This window comes from Palaemon carinicauda, chromosome 28, assembly GCF_036898095.1.
Source record: "Palaemon carinicauda isolate YSFRI2023 chromosome 28, ASM3689809v2, whole genome shotgun sequence".
NCBI classification, from domain to species: domain Eukaryota; kingdom Metazoa; phylum Arthropoda; class Malacostraca; order Decapoda; family Palaemonidae; genus Palaemon; species Palaemon carinicauda.
Window position 1 is genome coordinate 37,758,647 of NC_090752.1, and position 17,500 is coordinate 37,776,146.

Here is a 17,500-nt window from a genome sequence, read left to right on the forward strand (position 1 = left end):
TCTAGGGTATTGTCACTGTCCCTTGCCTGTGCCATTCATGAGTGACCTTTAAAACCTTTGAACTTTTTGTATCGCAGATTTCATAGGTACTCATTGTAGTGGTTAAAAGTTTTTTTTTATGTCTTATGCAATTATATTATTTGTAGTAATGTAGAAAGCATTCTCTGTATTGGTAGAATGCCTTGTGTATTCACTGCAGTTTATTTCATTGGTAGGATGTAAAGGACAGTTGTACAGTTATAGGCTCTTTCAGGCACTCAATGTACCTTGTTCCTTAGCGCACTTTCATACACTTGCTCTCCCCTGGTACCTATAACATATTGATTTTTTTTTTTTTTTGAGATCTTTATTATTAATTTTACATGCGTTTCTTTGACGGTTATCCTCAGATGTATTAGATAACAGAAGTGACATTATAGATTGTAGATGTTTTTTGTATCCTCTCAATTATAATTTATTATTGTTACGTTTTAAGTTATTTATGAAAGACTTAGACATGTTTAGAAAGTAAATTATTATATGTTGGACTTTTTACCAGTCATGAACTGATCCTCTGCAAGTAATATATTTTTAAAAGGTTCAATTATGATCATAAAATTAATCTAAATCTGTGGTGATTATTTGTGTTTATTTAAGCATTGCACACATTTATAATTGGAATGACATCATTTGTATTTCTGGGAAAGTTTTAAAGAATTTGCTGAAACCATTTTGTTTAGTTCTCTGACAGAAACACTTTTATACTGTATAACTTATAGAAAGCCCCCATGCTTATCAAATTTCATTCTGTATAGTATTCCCATTGAAGACGATGTTAATTTAGCATATTTTAATTTAGTATATTTTAATTCCTGACAATACTTTTTTAACATGCTTATATCACATTAACAAAGTTCAGCCATTATAATCAGAGTTGAAATCTTTTTCTTGGTTAGGTTCGGTTGATTGTTTACTTTAAGAAAGGTAACAAAATCTCTAAGTTTATGAAACGGTTAATTCAAGAAGTTCAATGAATGTAGCAAGATTTTGAATAATACACTTGTAAATTGTGTAATTTCCTTCTATATTCAGCGTTTGCATGAAACATCATGATGGGTTTTGCGTATGAAAGTTGTTTTGATGATTTAATGCTGTATCCGCAGAATAATTATAAAATTTTAATGTATTACATTAAACATCAATGTAATTAGATCTCTAAAAAATGCAAAATATTATTCATCATATTTTATGTAAATAATTATAATTATCAACATCTGTTCAGGATGGTAAAATAGTTAACACTGTCGATAACATTTCGGGTCACAAAAGCACATGAAAATTTAAGAAATTCCTTATTTTACTTTTCCAAAGATCTGCAATAAGTTTGTCTGACTCGTAATCAGACTAATTAAAAGTGTTATGACAGAGGTTTCATGAACGGCAAATGAGGAATTCTGGGATTTCCTCGATGGAATAGCGATTCATTCACATCCATATATGTTATTAATTTGCCTTTTTCTACGTGTCGAATATATCAATATCGAATTACATTTTTCTACGTGTAAAGTATATAAGTATTTAATTACACTTTTCTACTTTCAAATATATCTTTATCTAATTACAAAATCTATTTCATGGCCTGATTGATTTTGAAGGAATGGCGAGAATGATATATATATATATATATATATATATATATATATATATATATATATATATATATATATATATATATATATATATATATATATATATATATATATTGAATACAGGATATTTTGTACTTCGTCATTGACTTTACTTTTCCTGACGAGTTTTGTTTGAGTGAAAAAAATTATGACTTTTATTATCCAAGATTGAAATTTGTATAAGTCTCGCTTTGTATAATTTATTGCAAACATTATTAGCTGCTTCAATATTATTTTGAATTTATTCGCTATAATTTACATTTATATTATAATTTAAGTTCTAGTACTCTATCTCTTCTGCCAAATTTATTAGAAAACTTGTATATTGCCACATTCTACACTTTACTCAATTCTAAGTATTGCAAATTTTATGCGCAACTTCAAATGGAACGCGATTTATGGAATTCCTGGTTTTTTATACTAAGTAGAGGCTCGTTGGTTAATGTTTCAGCAACATTGAGTTTGTGTTGATAGGCCAGCTATATTTTTTCTTGTTGGTAATTTCCTCACTTGACCACTGATACAAATAGTGATTAAGAATAGCCTTAGTAAATATGTAACTAAGTAAAAGCAAGTAGGTATTTTAAGTTAAATTAACGTATACAAGTTACTGAAAACATCTTGAATATGGTCTCTGTGTATCATTTGCTCATTTTTTATATCAAGGGTGTCGGGCGAGGGAGGCATGTGTCTCATAATTCGTTAATTTTCTTAAATTTTTCATCCTGAATTTTCCATGACACGAAAAGCTTGTATAATTCCCTCCTATAATTTTAATTTGTTTTAAAAAATGTAGTATCAGCGTGTGTTTGTTTTCCTTATTTAGTTATTTGTTTATTTATTTAATTATTGTCCTTCGTATTTTACTCATCTATCTTCTGTATGTCTTTGAACAATGTCATTCTATTTTCTATGAATGCAACACGTTCTCGACTTCTTACTTTACTTTACTTTGATGGCTGCTGCTTTTCCGGTCCTAAGAAGCAGGGGAACCCCACTCTCTACAGGACCTCCACTGTCGTTTTACCTTGTTCGTTCAGAGTATTTAACATTTCATATCGCGTATTGTTCATTTACTGTTAAATCGTCACTGTTGTATGCCTGTTGAAATGAGAAAGTCTTCAGTTTCCTCTTGAAAGCCTTAATGTCTTCAATTATTCGAATGTTTCGTGGGAGCTTATATAGTCTCGGGGCCGCATATTTAAAGGCTCTGGAGCCTAAAGTAGACATAAATTTAGGTTCCAACAGTTTGAAGCCATCTGTAACTATTCTCGTGTCGACACGATTTGTTGGCTTAGTAATATGTAGTAATTCTCTTAAGTATTTTGGACGCCCGGTTCTGATAACTTGGTGAGTTATTGTACATATTTTAAATTCAATTCTCGCTTTAATCGGCAGCCAGTGTAAATCGATTAGTATAGGGGTGATCCTTTCTCTTGGTGGGACACCTCCTATCAGTCTTGCTCCTCTGTTTATTATATTTTGTAATTTCTCAAGTTGCCCTTTTGGTAAATGGTAATAGATAGAGTTGCAGTAGTCAATCCTGGTAATAACAGTTTATCACAAGTTTCTTCACAGAATTTTCGTTCAGGTACTTTTTTATAAACGGAATATTTCTTAGATGATAACCAGCAGTTTTTATTACATTATTTATTTGGGCATTTAGAGACAGGTTACAGTCAAGAAATACACCTAGATCTCGAACTTTACTAGATATCGGCATCGAGTCATTATTTATGTTCATTTGAATATCACCTGAGTTTCTCACGCTGTTTCTCTTGCCCACCACCATAAATTCAGTTTTGTTCTCATTTAAATTTAGTTATTTGAATGTCATCCATTCTCTAACACTTCGACTGCAGAGATTCCAGGTTCGAAACTTGGACGAGGGTACACCCATTACGCCTCTGCTGATCCATTCTGTGAATAACCTGATGGTTAGAACACTTTCTTTTTTCTTTTTTGCAACCAGGTTTGGGAAAAGCATTGGACCAACTTCATCTGTAATGGATAGCCAAGATCCTGAATTAAGGTAAACATGTGAACCTCCTTCTATGGGAGGTGGAAATTATAGGGCCAAGCGAACAAGAAAAGATATTGAACATTGTCTTGATCATAAAATTTTTGGGAACATGAAAAATAAATGTATATAAATAAGGAAATAACTTGTGGTATTCAGTTTTTCTTTTCGGAGAGCCCTCCAAAAGGCATTGTAGAGGTGGCCCTTTTCATTTGACGCACTATCTTTACACCATTCTTTTGATCTTTGTAGCGATCCATTTCCTTTTATTAGGCCTCAGATAGGCCTATCATCTCTGATCTCTCAAGGTAATACATGAAAAGCTTGATCTATTTTTTCCTTTCATCCAGCTCTCTTTGTAGAAGCTTAATCACGTTAGAGAGGTCAGATATTTTCATCACATTTTGGGATCATATTGATCTTTTTTCATCTATTCTAAGGGATTATGTAATCTTCTACTTTTTATCTAGAATATATTATTAATTCATTTGTTAACGTTTTAAATGCACATCGAATTACGAGTCATTGCGAACATCGTCTTTCGAACCTTGTTATGACATATTGTCCTTTTGCAACTACATGCTAACGTTTGTTGCAAGATTTAGTAATGATTTGTTTTCTCAAGGGCAGTTCCCTGTAAATCTACACTTTGCCGTAGTCATGTTGATTATAAGTATATTCTAAACACAGGGTTCCACAACTGCATGAATGAATTAAAAAATGGAAAATAAAGTGTGAATCCCGAGTTTATTGCTTTCTTCGGTTTGGTTAGTAATAGGTATTCTGGATTTATCCCAAGCGTTATAATTATATATCTCTGCAACAATGTATCGTCCAAGTCCATACACATTTTTTTTTTCTTTTACTAAAGACGTAAAAGGTTTTCGTTACAGCTCGATGCGTACGATAGAAAGTAGTCGAATAAGTTTCCACATAATAAAAATTTTGATTGTTTAAAAATCATATCAGTATATTTTTTTTTATTAATCATATACTCAAGTCTCTATCATTAATTACATTTTTAAGATTACTTTATCAGAAATGTATTCACTTATTTCTCTTTTTTTTTCAGTTATCCTCGCCTTGCCGCAGTTGCAGCTTCATTCTTGGCATTTTAACGGTGAGTGTTTGACAATTTTATTGCATGCTATATTTGATTCTTCATCATTTGAGTATTCTTTTTTATTATCTTATTTTTATTTTCAGTTGTTGATAGGCACATCTGCAATATTCACTTTCTCGTTTTCATGTCCATGTCTTCTTACAACACCCTTCTCTTTCGGATTCTTGTCTTATAGATATATATATATATATATATATATATATATATATATATATATATATATATATGTATATATATGTAAATGTATATATATGTATATATATGTATATATATATATATATATATATATATATATATATATATATATATATATATATATGTGTGTGTGTGTGTGTGTTTAAATATTATTATTGTTATTTTTGTTGTTATTACCCAAACTTCTACCGTAGTCAGAGAAGAAGAATGATACAAGCTTAAGGGTTCCAACAGGGAAAGCATCCCCGTGCGAAAAGGAAATTGGCATGTAACAAGTAAACTATAAATGAGAAATGATCAGAAATTATAAACTATATTAAGGTTAGCAACAACGTTTAGTAAATATGTACATGAATTATGAAACTAGAATTATGTCAATTTGTTTAACAGAGAAAGATTTGCAGCAATTTTGATCTTTTGAACTTTCACCGATTCAAACACCAGATTAAGATCATTCCACAATCTGGTCACAACTGGAATAAAACTTCGAGAATACTGTTAGGTATTGAGGCGTATGATGAAACGGAAAGACTTATAATGATCTGCATAACTTGTAATTCGTACTATATGGTGCAGTATAGGAAGATCTAAATGCATAAGATGTTCCAAATTATGAAAAATCTCGTGCAAATGGAACATTCAACTTGAAGTGGTTTCAAATGAATTTCAATTGTATATTTGGGTTAGACGAATCGGGATCCTAATGGGACTTACGAATATTGTCAGTCGAAATTTTCCTCCGGTCAGAACGCGTCATACTCTCATTACGCAAGACTCTGCGTGTCCACTCAGATTGTGATTTGATCACTGCGTATCATTTTTGCCCCGCGCGAAGCCCTACCGATGTGTATCACGCGCCCCCTTCAATATTGACATATGTGACCCTCTCTTCCTGTCTTTTACCTTGAAATCAAAGTTTCCTCATCCTCATTTCCCCTTGACGTAATGAAGAAAACAATCAGGGCTTTCCGGTTCACTTCCTCCTGAGTTAATCGTGGAATGTAACCCCTTCAAAAGCTTCCCCCCACCCCTCCCTTCCCTCCCTCTCTCCTCTCTCCCAAGCTTCTACGCAGATCCACACGTAGCATCCTGGGATCGTTCCCTCCTTTCACCCCTCTCCTCCTTTCCTTTCCCTATTCCTTTATCCTACTCCACCCTATCTTCATGCTCACTACGTTCCTTTCTTTTCCCTCTCCTTCCGATTCCCTCCCATCTCCCCCTTTATTTTTTTCTTCACCACCTCCCCTTTCATTCCATTCTCTCTCCTTCCCCAAACCTCACGTCATTTCCCTCTCCGTCTTCCTCCTCAATCTCACCCTTCCTCTCTTTCTTATCCTTTTCTCTAGATTTAACACTTTTTTTTTCTCTTTCCCCTTCAATCCATTTCTTCTACTTTCCTCTCCTGCCTATCCCCTCCTTCCCCTTATTTCTCCTTCTCCCTTCCATTTATCTCCTCCCAACGACCCTTGTTTCCCCCTCCTATATGTATATACCTCTACCTCCTTATCTTCGCCCCCACTCCCCCGTTTCTTCCTCTTATGTTCAGTATCTTTACGCCTCAAGGCTTCAGTGACCCCCAAGTAAATAACATAACTGCAGCGGACCTCTGTTCGATGTAGGGTCATTAGAGAAGGTTCCTTCTGGCCGGCGTATTCGTCTCTCATTCATAATTGAGTGCGTAAAGAGGAAGGTGTGGGATGTTCTGATTCATTTGTCGCCTTTGGTATTGCATAGATACAGTATATATATATATATATATATATATATATATATATATATATATATATGTGTGTGTGTGTGTGTGTGTATGTATGCATGTATGTGTATGTGTTGTTTGCGCGCTCGTACACACACTCACGCACACACACATATATATATATGTGTATATATATATATCTATATCTATATATATACATACATATATATATATATATATATATATATATATATATATGAATGAAATAGCCAATGTTGTACACTTTTCTCCACTTCTTTATATATCATAATACTTATGAATAAGATCTTCTAGTTAAATACAAATATGAATTTTGTCTTCAAGAATTGAATTATTCAAACCTAGAAATAATTCTCATGATAGAAGCATCCTTCATACTACAATAAACCACTAAATGCAGCAACGACTGTTGCGTATTAAAGAAAAATGTAAAAATAGATCAAGAATTTCTAACAATTTACAGAATTATAGTAGTGTTTTGCTTATCAACAGAGTTTCATAATTTCTAGAGTCTAGAGGGAAGTATTATGTTCTTGTCACATGTACTCCCACCGTGTCGATGTGTACCCTTGAGGTTACTGGGATCATGACAAGCATTTACTCCACCGAAAGTTTTACGGTCTCATGTAACTTGTTGGTGTACAGATTGCGCCTTGACAGGTTTATCTTTCTCAGTGTTCTTGCACACACTATATATATATATATATATATATATATATATATATATATATATATATATATATATATGTGTGTGTGTGTGTGTATATATATGTATGTATATATATATATATATATATATATATATATATATATATATATATATATATAAAGTATTATGTATATGTGTATATATTATTGTATATAAACACACACACACACACACACACACACACATATATATATATATATATATATATTTATAAATATATATATATATATATGTGTGTGTGTGTGTCTGTGTGTGTGTGTCGCAAATATATGGTCTCATGTCGCAGTGATTTAGGACATAGAAAATGGAGTACGAGATGAAAATGCTTGCAATTTTAATTCCTATCTTTTATCAACAGCACATATATTTATGTGTGTAGGCTATATATATATATATATATATATATATATATATATATATATATATATATACTGTATATCTAGATAGATAGATAGATAGATAGATATATATGTGTAAATATTAATTTAGTTATAAATAGGTTTTTAAGCTAAATCCGTATATATGAATATATGCGATTTATATCGATTCATTATGCTGGGAGCGTGTAAAATCTTTGGAGTCGGAATGGTAATGTCATTTGAGAGACGGTTTGTGCGATACTAATAAGAGTCAACTTTAGACTTGTATCGAAGCATTGTGCGTTGAATGAGAATCAAGGGAGGTCGGATGCCAAGGCTAGAAAATTAGCATCGCTTGACTACCCTCATTTTGAGCAAGGATATTGAATGTCTTAATCGTAAAGTTGACAAACTATCGCCCAAGAGTAGTTGTTTTAAGGATGATGGGAGATATTTCGGATCGCGATGAATTATTATTGAAAAGAGGTAGACAAAATTGGTTGAATTTTTTATTCATCCTTTTAATACCAGCTTTGACGTACATAAAACTTTCGTGGCCCAAATCAAGTCAATGGAATGAATGCATTCCTATGATTAACCTTGGAATTTATACTTTGTTCATAGTTGATATTTACTAGAGTTTAAGACATTTGTATATCTTCAGGATTTGGCGGTTAGGTCATTGGACTTTCCGATAAAGAGTTCCGGCCTGTTGTGATGGTATGTGCTCTTTGGGAGCAGCCGTTAAGTTTGTGGTCTCGTAATTTAAAATTTGTTACGCATTCCTTTTGGTGCATTCATAATTCAACAACAACTGTTGGACCACCTCATCCAAATGTACACAATTCCCCTCATAAATATGACTTTAAATACGCAATTCGTATAGTAGCAGAAAATAAAAATATTTTCCTATTATTTTACTACTATACTTCACTTTTATTCCTATGTACCAGGTGTTGGTAAAAAAGAAAAAAAAAAAAAGCGTTACACAAGAGGTATACACTTATATTTGCCTTATGTTTTGCTTCTTGGTGTCCCTATACCAAGCTTTGTGTTATTGAGGTAACCACTTTATTATCATAAGACGTTTTTTCTAACAAAGTATGAAAGAAGGACATGATTGACTCTTGCAAACTGTCTAGACTCCTAGGAAATTGAAACTGACTCGCCGAGAAAGGTAACAGACTCCTCGGGAAATTGAACTGACTACTTGAGAAACCGACCTGATTCTAAATTGACTCATTTTACAAGCTCAACTGACTTCTTGGGAAACCGAACCGACCGTTATAAAAACCAAACTGCTTGGGAAACTAAGCTGACTCTTAGGGAAACCTAACTGACTTTGACTCCTTGGGGAACTAAACCGCCTTTCCGGGAAATTGATCTTCTCCATAGGGGGGAAATTGAAGTGATTTACTGAGAAACTGATCTAGCTTCAACTCCTAGGGAAACTTAACTGACTTTTTGGTATGTTGAGCTGACTCCTTAGGAAACTGAAATGACTACTTGGGAAAATGAACTGACTCTTTGGAAACCTGAACTGACTACTTGGGAAACTGAATTTACTCTGGGAAGCTGAACAGACTACTTAGGAAACTGAACTGACTACTTGGGAAAATGAATTGACTCTTTGGAAACTGAACTGTCTACTTGAGAAACTGAATTGATTCTTTGGGAAGCTGAACTGACTACTTAGGAACTAAACTGACTACTTGGTAAACTGAACTGACTCTTTGAGAAGCTGAACTGACTCCTTAGGAAACTGAACTAACTACTTGGGAAACTGAACTGACTCTTTATGAAGCTGAACTGACTCCTTAAGAAACTGAACTGACTAATTGGCAAATTGGACTGGCTATTTGGTAAGCTGAACTGACACCTTAGGAAACTGAACTGACTACTTGGGAAACTGAACTGATTCTTTAAGAAGCTGAACTAACTTTTAGGGGGCTGTGATATGTCGACGAAATAGTTCTAACTCATCTCAGTGCTCAGTGACTCCAGTGCCTGGTCGATTTTTACTTTAAATGTTGAATTTAAAATCATATACTAGAAGATGGAAATTACATTTCACATGCACTCGAAGAAACGCCACATTCCTTGAAAGCAGCATGCAAGATTTTAACACAAATTCGAATGAACTTATACTCCTAACATTTTTCATAGACGTCGCAAATTTTGAGCAAACGGCAATATGATAGACAGTGAAACCAAACTCCGATTATAACTTCGTGTTATGATAATATGTTTAGTTACTTCCCTGGAAGGAAGTTCACAGTCTCTGCTGATATTATGCAACACAGAAGGTCATCGAAAACCATTTAGATAATATGGGAACCATCATCAATATAGGTACTAACTTGATATATGGTTGCAAACCAATGATCCACTTCACTTCTATTTTTCCTTTGGCAAATTTCTATCTTTTTGTTTTATTTTCATAAGGTTATCAGTTCCAAATATTTGCTTCAGTTGACGAGGGTTAAGATTATTAACGCTGATAATATTACTCCGAAGTTTATTTATATCATCAGTACTATTATTACAACAGCTATTCGTATGGCGTATTATTGTTTTCAATACTAGTAGCGTTGATATTTGTCACTACATGAATTTGATATTATTATTACTAGCCAAGCTACATCCCTAATTGGAAACGTAGAATGTTACAAGTCCAAGGACTCTAATATGATAAGCATCCCAGTGCGGAATGGAAATGGAGAAGCATCGAAACTAAAGGTAAATGAGAAACAAAATAAATATGAAATATAGAGAAGTTTGGTTAGAAAAAATCTAAATGAGAAACAAAACAAATATGAAATATAAGAGAAGTTTGGTTAAAAAAAACTCTAAATGAGAAATAAAACAAATATGAAATATAGAGAAGTTTGGTTAAAAAAACTTTAAATGAGAAACAAAACAAATATGAAACATATTCAGATCAGTAACAGCGTTAAAACAAATCAGTCATATATAAACTATAAATGAGACTTATGTCATACTGTTCAACAGAAAAGAGCAAGTTTGGAATTTTGAAGTTCACCGATTCAACTAAATATTACGAAAGATCATTTCACAATTTGGTTTCAGCTGATATAGGTCTTCTAAGTTACTGTGTAGTATTGAGCTTTTCGGTGAGGGCAATACTGATAGAATGAATTTCATATCTAGTATTACGTACAGTATAGTACAGTCTGAAGATGTGAATGCAAAGGATGTTCAGAATTATGAGAAATCGTATGCATGCACAATAAAATGACTGAACGACTTTGCCAAAGATTAATATCCGGATCAGAGACAAGGAATTTAATATACAGCAAGTTTTTGTCCAAGATATTATGATGAGAGTAAGCAATTAGTGACCAGAAAAGAGAGAAATACTCATAACATAGTAGAATGAAAGAATTGAAAAAAAAATCAGGATAGATTGATCAAATACTTTAAGATCTTAAAAGCTGAGTGTATTTCTCAAAAGTAAATTTGCAATCAAGACTCTCCTTAAACTTTATATGAGCTATACATAGTTGAAACGAAATTGTCAATACAAAGATCTAGATGTTGAAGAGCCACTGTCCTTGACCAACTCACAATTATACTTTGAGGTTTGTTAAGGTTCAATTTCATTCCCTTATGATTTGCACCATGTACTGATATTAGCTGGATCTCTATTGAAGGATTCAGCAACCACAGGTCTACATTGAGGGGATTGAATTGTTGGAAAGAGAGTAGCATCATATGCAATAAACTTATTTTTTAGGCCAAACCACAAATACGTATATGAAAGATAATTGGCAGAGAATATTAACCTATGGAACAGCAGATATTACATTATTTTATTCACTCTGGTACCCATCAGTAATTATTCATTGCAATCTATTACTTATAGATTCGATATTCATACTCAGAAAAGACCTATCTACTCCATTTGTTTAAATTTGAAAACAAGGGCCTTATGATTAAGTAAGCCAAAGACCGCCTTAAATCTATGCTAGTCATACGAATTTCCTGACAATCATGTAATTAAGCACTGCACTTCTAGTGTATGGCACTGTGTAATGTATCTTAACTTTGGGGTATGTTTTTGGAAACAATGATTTTTTATACCTATAATCTAGGGAACAAAACCTAAGTTGGTTCATTTTTTCCTATGACTTCTATGGTGGCCATCTTGGATTTAAAGATGGCTACCCCAAAAATGTCAGTTCCTTCTGAACTTTATAGTTAATTGACATAATATGATATGTCAAAATTTACATAATTTGGGACTTTGGGCATGGATTTGTTCAAAAGGGCTCTCAAGGAGGAGTACCTCAATGAAAAGTATGCAGGCAAATGGATGCTGTATCCTGGTTGACTTCCCATTGTGCTATGTTGCCAGAGATGCTTAGGTAAACTAGAAAATAATGATCTCGATGAAGCATTGAGCATGGATTTGTACAATAGCATAACCGTTGCTTAGATACTTAACGAAAATCATTACATCCGTGCTGTGCGTGCTCATGAGATGGCTCTGGAAGTATCTTTCTATCTGAAGTTTTGCCTGAATTATCTGAAACTTGAGACCAAAACAGATGTCAAGAAAGTTTATCAAAAACTTCTGATGGTAGTTGAGCAACAAATCTTAGAGAAGCAGCTGGATAACTCATAGTAAGTTGCCACTCTACCAATGGGGCAAGGGTGTATATGTGGCAAGTTATAACTTTGATGAACTTTGTGGCAAGTTATAACTTTGATGAACTCCATCCGCTTAGTAAATAAGCCAAACATTTATTTATACTTGTCATCACTGGAGAATATGTGCCGCTGCTTCTCTAGTTACAACAGACTAGATTATGCATAGGACATCTACAGAATACCTAGCAAGGGTGGATGACACCCGAGCTTCCAATGACATCATGTTGGAAAGGCTGTTTGCTGGAAGCTTTGCTTTGAAAACCAACAGTATACCTTTCACCTTTGTTGACATTAATCAAGGGCAAGAGTTTTTCAACAAAATCCTAAAGGGAGAAGGTATCTTGATGGGAATCACCAACCAGCCTATAACACTTTTCAAATTTTCCATGGCTACTTCAGAAGTTGGGCATTTGGCATCAGAAGTTAAAGAAATGCTTGGTATGACACATTTACCCAGTGCTCATCATCAACATGTGACACCAGCAATGTTTTGCCACAGACAGAAAGTGTACAGAGGTTGATACGTGTCGTAGACACAATCCATTTGCAGACACTTCAGAAATGTTCATCAGCATATTGGCAAGATAAATGACCCCTGAAAGTCTTCAAGAGGACATATTGAATATGGAAAATAAGGGACAACAAGCATTGGAGGGTTTTTTGTGAAAGAAAGGATTTGTGATATTACTAATTTATGGAGTGTAATGAAGAAGCAGTTTCTGAACTGGAAAAATGCATGCAAACATGCTAACCTTAAAAGATTCCAAAAGATGTTCCTATGAAGGACACAAGTTTCCTTTTTGCTTGAATGCTGACCATTGCCAAGTCAAATTGTCAAAAAGGTCTTAAGAAAGTTTTATCCACCTACGAATTTTCTACCGCTAATGACTACCTAATAAATTTGGATGGATCACTGATTACTTGCACTTGCAAGAGTGAACTGTTGCATATTCCTGGGGAAATTCCACCACGGCATAAACAATCTGATTTCACAGTGCTTGAACATGCTTATCTCATTGAAGATGGAATGTCAATTGTTCATGAAGCTGTCGCTATAGCACTACCAAAACCCTGCAAGGAACTTGCCAAAAAGTTCATGAGAGTGATAATTGCAAGGTCCAATGAGTATGAAGGCTATCTCATAATTTTTGATAATTATGCTTGTGCTGATTCTGTCAAGAATATCATGCAACTTGGTAAAAATCAAGGCTGCACTACTGTATTCCAAGTTAATGATACAGCACCCATACAAAATGTTAAGACTTATTTGGTCTGTAATTTCATCAAAGATTCGATGACTCTGTAACTTGCTAATGAGACCCTCGAGGTCAATAAGCCAGTGGTGACAGTCAACAGACTACAGGTGTAATCCAACACAGTACATTTTCCCAAAACTGTCGTAAGCTCCCAGACAGAAGCTGATACCATGATGATGTTGCATGCAACTGAAGTAAATGTAGAAGTGAAAGTGGTCCATTTCCTCACACAAGACACAGAAGTACTGGTACTGGCCCTTCGATAATATCAAGCTCTCGGATCCATACTGTTGTTGTGTTTGGAAGAAGAGATCAAAGAATTGTCTACTTGAAACCTATATATGACCACCTAGGTTTCCTTAGGTAGCAGTTCTCTCATACTTTCATTGTATCATAGAGTCTGACACCTGTGGTCAGATTTATGGAAAGGGTAAAAAAACTGCATTTAAAGTATTTTACCACAGCTCACCTAAAGTGCAAGCTCTGGCAAATTCGGGTAGGGATGAAAAATTACTTGTCAGCGTACAGTCCCTGTGTGAAAATTTTATGTCAACTGATGAATAGAGGGAAAAACCAAAGGAAAACCCCTGCAGAACTTCATTGGAGCCATTTCACTGCTAATTCAATTGTGAACAAACTGCCTCCTACATCTGGAGCATAGCACCAGTATATTCTTTGGGCATATATATAGGCTAATGTTTGGCATCAGGGTTTAGTACCTAATCCCAAGTAGCTAGACCCATGTAAGTACGGCTGGTGTCTAATGGCTAACGGCAAACTCGCAGCAAAATCATCTGAAATATCTGCTGCCCTATTGGCTATAGTTCAGCTAGTAAAATATGTGTGTGGGATCAGCCGTTGTACTCATAAATGCTCTTGCAAGGAAAAACACTTGTCATGTACTGACTTGTTCAACTGTGAGGGAAGAGACGGTTGTGAAGTTTACTTCCGAATTAGAACTCTGAGGAAGACCTATTTGACTCAAATGATAAAGCATATGACTAAATGCAGGCATCAAATTCAATTAGAATATGCTTTCAATGCTTTTAAAGTAATGTTTTGAATGGATTGTCTCTTGAAGTGAAGTAATGTTTGAGAATGAATTGGTAAGCCATATGTTAATTATCTGCCTATCTTACCTGGTGTGTATTTTGCTAGCCTTGAATCATATAACGATAATATGATGATTATATATGCATCAATTCCATCTCCCGAATGTAGATCTGGGGTTGCCGAATCCCTTAATAGAGATCTAGCTAAAATTAGTGCATGGTGCAAATTATGGGGTATGAAGTTGAATCCTAACAAAACTCAAAGGATGATTGTAAGTAGGTCAAGGACCGTGGCTCCTCAACATTGGGATCTCAGTATTGATAATGTTTCTTTAAATTTGTATGACTTTTAAAATTTTAGGTGTGATTCTCGATAGCAAATACACTTTGAGAAACACATTAGGTCTGTGTCTTCTTCAAATGCACGAAAAATTGGCTTATTGAGAAAGTCTTTCAAGATTTTTGGTGATCAATCTATTCTGAAGAAGTGTTTTATTTCTTTCATTTTACTTTGTTTCGAGTATTGTTCTCCTGTCTGGTGTTCAGCTGCTGATTCTCATCTTTATTTGTTGGACAGGAACTTACGGTCTATTAAATTTCTAATTCCTAATCCAGATATTAATCTCTGGCACCGTCGTTCAATTAGTTCATTATGCATGTTGCATAAGATTTTTTTTTTATAATTCTGACCATCCTTTACATTCAGATCTTCCTGGACAGTTCCATCCTGTTCGTAATACTAGGTATGCAGTTAATTCTAATATTCAGGCCTTCTCCATCATGAGGCTCAATACTACACTACTCTAGAAGTTTTATATCGGCTGTGACCAAGTTGTGGAATGATCTTCCTAATCGGGTAGTTGAATCAGTAGAACTTCAAAAGTTCAAACTCGCAGCAAATGTTTTTATGTTGAACAGGCTTACATAAGTCCTTTTATAGTCTATATATCAAATATCTGTTTTAATGTTGTTAATGTTTTTAAAGTTTTATTTAAATTTTTCATTACTTATATCGTTTATTTATTTTCTTATTTCCTTTCCTCACGGGGCTATTTTTTCTCTGTTGGAGTCCTTGGGATTATAGCATCTTGCTTTTCCAACTAGGGTTGTAGCTTAGCTAGTAATAATAATAATATATAAAAGTGTCCTTCCTGAACAACTGTATCACATTATAGCACTTTACTTCAATTTAAAGCTTGATACCCCGCATGAAAAGCACACTTGCCCTAGCAAGTCTGCTGTGTCTTCCAATAAAAATCATTGATTTTGAATACTGGCGCCCAAAATTCATACATAGTAGCATTTTTCATAGTTAAGACCAACTTAATTCGTTTTTTCAGCCTTAACTACATATATTTTGACTCATCATTTACTATATCAAATAAAAAAATATGTGTTCGGAGCCATTCATCTTCAATTTCAAGATGGCTATCACAGGGGTGAATGAAAAAAAAAAATGGAACCACCTCAGGTTTTGTTCCTTAGTTGTCAAGGATTAAAAATAGCATTGGTTACAAAAATGTACACGGCTATTGGGAAACCATGAAAAAACCCTACATAGTGCCTTATACTTTTAGATGTATATAGTATTGTAGCGTGAATTTACGAAGTTAATAATCAGAAATAATATATCTTGGAATATTCACTTTTATTTATCGATAGAGTTGATAATCAGAAATAATATATCTTGGAATATTCACTCTCATTTATCGATCAAAAGATGGACCCTGTTGAAGCACTCACTCGTCAGCACTAGAACCGCTTGCTGTGCTGAAAAAAAAAAAAAAAATGGTATTTGGACCGTAGCCAATTATAGCGAGATCTCTCGTATACTTGCGCGAACGCCCATTTAATGCTAATATTGCAATAACGTTCACGCTGGGCAAAAATTATGAATTGTCATATAGCTTTCTGACAGTAATAATACATTTGCATTTTAAGTGGGAATTTATTAATTTTATACGTCATTGGTATTGCTGTAGTGAAATTAATTTTACCTATAGTTTTTAAGTGACATTATATACATATATATATATATATATATATATATATATATATATATATATGTGTGTGTGTGTGTGTTATATATACAGTATATATATATATATATATATATATATATATATATATATATATGTGTGTGTGTGTGTGTGTGTGTGTTTGTAGGTATTTCTAATAGCTCTTACAATTATTCAAATATTTGCTATATATGTACATACACTCACATACACACACACACACATGATTATTATTATTATTAAGCTAAGCTACAACCCTAGTTGGAAAAGCAGGATGCTATAAGCCCAGGGGACCCACCAGGGAAAATAGCCCAGTGAGGAAAGGAAATAAGGAAAAATAAAATATTTTAAGAATAGTAACAACATTGAAATAAATATTTCCTTTATAAACTATAAAAACTTTAACAAAATAAGAGGAAGAGAAACTAGATAGAACAGTGTGCCCGAGAGTACCCTCAAGCAAGAGAACTCTAACCCAAGACAGTGGAAGACCATGGTACAGAGGCTATGGCACTACCCAAGACTAGAGAACAATGGTTTGATTTTGGAGTATCCTTCTCATAGAAGAGCTGCTTACCATAGCTGAAGAGTCTCTTCTACCATTACCAAGAGGAAAGTAGCCACTGAACAATTGCAGTGCAGTAGTTAACCCCTTGAGTGAAGAAAAAATTTTGGGCAATCTCAGTGTTGTC

The 17,500-nt window shown here is 33.9% G+C and overlaps 1 protein-coding gene across 1 annotated transcript in view; it reads left to right on the top strand.

Annotated features, from left to right (window-relative positions):
- Nucleotides 1-17,500, top strand: part of LOC137621773 (uncharacterized) — a 167,857-nt gene that overhangs the window by 33,377 nt on the left and 116,980 nt on the right. Inside the window, exon 2 of the mRNA XM_068352282.1 lies at nucleotides 4,760-4,807. The gene's annotated coding sequence lies outside the window, so the exon portion shown is untranslated. The remainder of the gene's footprint in view (nucleotides 1-4,759; nucleotides 4,808-17,500) is intronic.